This window comes from Rutidosis leptorrhynchoides, chromosome 7, assembly GCF_046630445.1.
Source record: "Rutidosis leptorrhynchoides isolate AG116_Rl617_1_P2 chromosome 7, CSIRO_AGI_Rlap_v1, whole genome shotgun sequence".
In the NCBI taxonomy this organism is placed as follows: Eukaryota; Viridiplantae; Streptophyta; class Magnoliopsida; order Asterales; family Asteraceae; genus Rutidosis; species Rutidosis leptorrhynchoides.
Window position 1 is genome coordinate 307027258 of NC_092339.1, and position 6256 is coordinate 307033513.

General features: G+C 31.0%; 1 long non-coding RNA gene across 1 annotated transcript; it reads right to left on the reverse strand.

Annotated features, from left to right (window-relative positions):
* Positions 1-1045: 1045 nt before the first annotated feature.
* Positions 1046-2974, reverse strand: LOC139856825 (uncharacterized). Its single transcript, XR_011762194.1, has 3 exons — positions 2855-2974; positions 1740-1798; positions 1046-1236 (listed from the first exon to the last, which is right to left on the reverse strand). It is a non-coding gene; the product is annotated as an uncharacterized lncRNA (long non-coding RNA).
* Positions 2975-6256: the final 3282 nt, after the last annotated feature.

Sequence of the window (6256 nt, forward strand, 5' to 3'; positions counted from 1 at the left end):
GTAGCTACCGGGTTTAACACCCCCACCCAGAATGTTCACTAGACGGAAGGGCTAGTGGGCGTGGTGTTTAGTACTTCGAAGTTTATATGATTATTATACAGACGAGATGTTCTGTTTTGGGGATATTATTATGCGCATTATATGTTAAGGTCGGTTACCAAGCCAAGCTATGAAAGAAATGAAAAGTGAATGTTATGTATCTAGAGAATGATTTTATACACAGGTTATGTGTATGTTATTTTGTGCACGAGATATGTGTACGGTTACTAAGATTTATGAAAGATGATTTTGTACACGAAAAAGGTGTACTGTATTTAAAAGACATCGCATGTACATTACAGGTGGGTATAGGATTCGGGCCCATTTGTACCATGCAGAATTTAAATCTTGTGGCCTATCAAAATGATGAATTTTATTGTTTTATGATAAACTTATAAACTCACCAACCTTTTGGTTGACACTTTAAAGCATGTTTATTCTCAGGTATGAAAGAAATCTTTCGCTGTGCATTTGCTCATATTACATGGAGTCGTTCATGGCATATAGAGGTCAGAACCTCGCAATGGGACCAACTGTTGAAGACTTTGTCCAGATGGATTAGGACGGGTTGTTTCTAACAGTTATAAAAAAACAGCGCATGTATTCTCAGTCCCAAAAATGTAAAGAGTAAAAGGGAATCAAATGAACTCACCATATTGTATTTTGTAGTAAAAATACATATTACGACATTTAACAAGTGTAGGGTTGGCCTCGGATTCACGAACCTATAACATTTGTATATTTATTAATACACATAATCGTAATCGAACTTATATATTATTCTTAGTGATGTGTTTTTTATATATATAGTAGATTAATAAGTTTCATTATGTGTATTTCCATTTTATATATTCAATATAGTTAAGTTATGTATTTTAAATATATATCTTTTATACGCAGATCATTTGTTTATGCAATTTTTATTAATTATGATAATACTAAAGTTAATAAAAATAGTACCAAATTATAACACCCTAGATTTTTTTTTTTTGAATCACAGAGAAAGTAATTAAAACAACCATAACATATTTATTTATTAAACACAAGCATTTATTATTTAAAAACTCACAATATGGTGTTACTTAACAAAACAGTTCCTTTATTACAAAATCACGACATCAGAGTTCCAAAGGTTGCCAAACATATCCACTAGACATCCGATATTCACCCAAAAAGTAGCATGAAATAATCATCAACCTGCATGGAAGATGAGGGGGATTAGCACGAAGCTAAGTGAATGAAACTATCATAACAGCATTAGCATACAGTATCAAATCATACAACTGTGGGTAACAACTAACAACAAACAACTTTGCCATCCCAGAGGACCCGCGGCCAGGCCTGACCTGCAACCCTAGTTGATCGGGCTAGAGTCTACCGATAGTTCCTGTTACTGACTCCTTCGCATAGAAATCTAGACGCAACGCATGCGTCATTCAAATCTATACTACACAGATAGTAACACTCGAACCCAACCTCACAAATCAAGGTTGACCTCATGAGTCCAACCTCACAAATCAAGACTGACTCCCGGCATTCGACCTCACAAATCAAGATCGAATCAACTGGTGCACATACAATCATATAATCAACACAACATATCAATAATATACTATCGTGGCAATCTAATCGGGCGGTCAGGGCAACAGTAGCACAACTAGCTACTCTATACTAATATTCGAAAGGATAGTTCCACTCACCGATATCCGCAAGAACTCAGTGGTCTAATCTTACTGAGTCTTCTGCTTATTCTTATCACCTGAGAATAACATATAAGAAGTTAGTATACTTGTCCAAATCATGTTCCATCATTAGAATAGTTTAAAACAATCAAACGCATCGTATGGGTCAGGGTTGCACCTGACCCACTCACAGAATTAACTCACTAGTGCGCACAGCGTCTGATACGCACTGACCCGACACACATATCAAAATCATCATTTAATTACGACAATAAGTTATACATCTTTTAGCTGAATCAATTATGCATACAATATATATATATATATATATATATATATATATATATATATATATATATATATATATATATATATATATATATTTACATTATAACTAAGCTATAATAACAACTAATTTACATTATAACTAAGCTATAATAACAACTAATTTCGTCATATATACATTAAACCACAAGATTTGATCACTACCCTATTTGTACAAAACTTGTAAAAGCCAAATATTAATTCATATAAATCGAGCACCGTATATATATCGGAACTTTACACTAACAATCATCAATTTTATAACACAAACACATTTAGGCATGATTTGATCATTACTCCTATTTTGTACCAACTCGTAAAAACCTAATATAAATATAAATTAAATTAATAATACATAAGAAATTCTTCAAGTGAAATTGACTATATGCATCTGGAAATAATCGTGAGCCATAAGCATAAATTTAGCAAGACACTTCAACATTAATTAACTAGATTAAGTATAGTTTCAAGTTTATTAAAGCTATACAAAAATTCATCAAAACTATAACTGAACTAATAATCGATATTATAAAATCATGTAGTTCATACCATATTTGTTGAATCACGAGAAACACTAGCATCCCACTTGTTAATTTTAGAGTTAACAAATTAAAGTTTAACAAGGATAGCTATGGAGTATATATTTGATAGTTTCTAGATATGGAAGTACTAAGGGTGCGTTCGATTTAGTTTGCCCAACTAACAACATCAAATAAGAATCAAGCATATTGATCGAGTAGGTTTATAAAAACTTCATAGAATTCCATAAAAATTAGGAACTCATCAACTACGATTACATATAAAGTTACCTGGTTATTGTTGCAAGTTCCAAAAAGTCTTCACAAGAATTTAGATAGATTTATAATTATTAAAGAATGAGATTTGGGGTAAAGGAAATAAGGCGTGGACAGGGACTATCCAAATTCCTTCTTTTTGTATTAATGAAAATCGCCTCATATTTCTATCATTTATATTAACACGTATTTTATCCGTTATCTAAAACATAATGCTTCCGTTAGTCGGTCCTAACGGAGTCCAATCGCACCAATATATATTTTTCTGTGACCATCGTCATAAGCTCACTCATTTGACCACTTAATAAATTATCAACTCATAATTTAATCACCCAAGTTGACCGGCGATTCACGAACGTTACAAATTTGTAAAAACTACATGTTATGGTATATATAGACATATATATATGGTTGACATGAGATTATGATGAGTAAGTATCTCACTAAGTATATTAACAATGTGTGATATACATAAGAAATGAGATTACTAAGTTAAGAAACTCGAAATGATATATATAACGATTATCGTAATGATAACGTCTACTAAATATATATGTATCATATTAAGATATTGATACACTATATTTAACATGATAAAATGATATTTAAATATATCATTAAGTGTGTTAACAATGAACTACATATGTAAAAACAAGACTACTAACTCAAGAATTACGAAACGAGACTTATATGTAACGATTATCGTTGTAACGATATTTTAATGTATATATCATATTAAGAGATATTCATACATCATAATATCATGATAACATAATAATTTAACATCTCATTTGATATAATAAACATTGGGTTAACAACATTAATTGAGATCGTTAACTTAAAGGTTTCAAAACAACACTTACATGTAACGACTAACGAAGACTTAACGACTCCATTAGAATGTATATACATGTCGTGTTTTGATATGTATTCTTACACTTTTAAAAGACTTCAAGACACATATCAAAGTACTTCTACTTAACAAAAATGCTTACAATTACATCCTCGTTCAGTTTCATCAACAATTCTACCGTATTAGTACTCGTACAATACACAGCTTTTAGATGTATGTACTATTGGTATATACACTGCAATGATCAGCTCTTAGCAGCCCATGTGAGTCACCTAACACATGTGGGAACCATCATTTGGCAACTAGCATGAAATATCTCATAAAATTACAAAAATATTAGTAATCATTCATGACTTATTTACATGAAAACAAAATTACATATCCTTTATATCTAATCCATATACCAACGACCAAAAACACCTACAAACACTTTCATTCTTTAATTTTTTTCATCTGATTGATCTCTCTCAAGTTCCATCTTCAAGTTCTAAGTGTTCTTCATAAATTCCATAAGTATAGTTTCATAAAAATCAAGAACACTTCCATGTTTGCAAGTCTACTTCCAAGCTTTCTAATCCATTCCAAGTAATCATCTAAGATTAAGGAACCTTTGTTATTTACAGTAGGTTATCTTTCTAATTCAAGGTAATATTCATATTCAAACTTTGATTCAATTTCTACAACTATAACAATCTTATTTCGAGTAAAAATCTTACTTGAACTGTTTTCGTGTCATGATTCTGCTTCAAGAACTTTCAAGCCATCCAAGGATCCTTTGAAGCTAGATCCATTTTTCTCATTTCCAGTAGTTTTATCCAGAAAACTTGAGGTAGTAATGATGTTCATAACATCATTCGATTCATACATATAAAGCTATCTTATTCGAAGGTTTAAACTTGTAATCACTAGAACATAGTTTAGTTAATTCTAAACTTGTTCGCAAACAAAAGTTAATCCTTCTAACTTTACTTTTAAAATCAACTAAACACATATTCTATATCTATATGATATGCTAACTTAATGATTTAAAACCTGGAAACACGATGAACACCATAAAATCGGATATACGCCTTCATAGTGAAACCGGGGGTTGTTTTGGTTTGGATAATTAAAAACTATGATAAACTTTGATTTAAAAGTTGTTCTTCTGGGAAAATGATTTTGCATATGAACATGAAACTATATCCAAAAATCTTGGTTAAACTCAAAGTGAAAGTATGTTTTTCAAAATGGTCATCAAGATGTCGTTCTTTCGACGAAAATGACTACCTCTTTAGTAATTGACATGTAACTTAAATTTCTGACTATAAACCTATACTTTTTCTGTTTGGATTCTTAAATTAGAGTTCAATATGAAACCATAGCAATTTGATTCACTCAAAACGGATATAAAATGAAGAAGTTATGGGTAAAACAAGATTGAATATTTTTGATCTTTTTAGCTACGGGAAATGTTTAACAAATCTATACAAATCATATCCTAGCTAACTTATATTGTATTATATATGTATTCTAATATATTATGTAATCTTGGGATACCATACACACGTATGCAAATGTTTTGACATATCATATCGACCCATGTATATATATTATTTGGAACAATCATAGACACTCTATATCCAGTAATGTTGGAGTTAGCTATACAGGGTTGAGGTTGATTCCAAAAATATATATACTTTGAGTTGTGATCTAGCCTGAGACGTGTATACACTGGGTCGTGGATTGATTCAAGATATTATATATCGATTTATTTCTGTACATCTAACTGTGGACAACTAGTTGTAGGTTACTAACGAGGACATCTGACTTAATACACACAAATCTTTAAAACATAATAAAAATGGTTGTAATTATATTTTGATCATACTTTGATATATATGTACATATTTGTATAGGTTCGTGAATCGATCCGTGGCCAAGTCTTATTTCCGAGGAAGGAAATATCTATGAAAGTGAGTTATTGTCCCACTTTTAAAATCTTATATTTTTAGGATGAGAATACATGCAGGTTTTATAAATGATTTACAAAATAGACACAAGTACGTGAAACTACATTCTATGGTTGAATTATCGAAATCGAATATGCCCCTTTTTATTAAGTCTGGTAATCTAAAAATTAGGGAACAGACACCCTAATTGACGCGAATCCTAAAGATAGATCTATTGGGCCTAACAAACCCCATCCAAAGTATATCATATCCGAAGGGTGTCCCGAAATGATGGGGATATTCTTATATATGCATCTTGTTAATGTCGGTTACCAGGTGTTCACCATATGAATGATTTTTATCTCTATGTATGGGATGTGTATTGAAATATGAAATCTTGTGGTCTATTGTTACGATTTGATATATATAGGTTAAACCTATAACTCACCAATATTTTTGTTAACGTTTAAAGCATGCTTATTCTCAGGTGAATACTAAGAGCTTCCGCTGTTGCATACTAAAATAAGGACAAGATTTGGAGTCCATGTTTGTATGATATTATGTAAAAACTTCATTCAAGAAACATATGTCGATGTAATATATTTCTATTGTAAACCATTATGTAATGGTCGT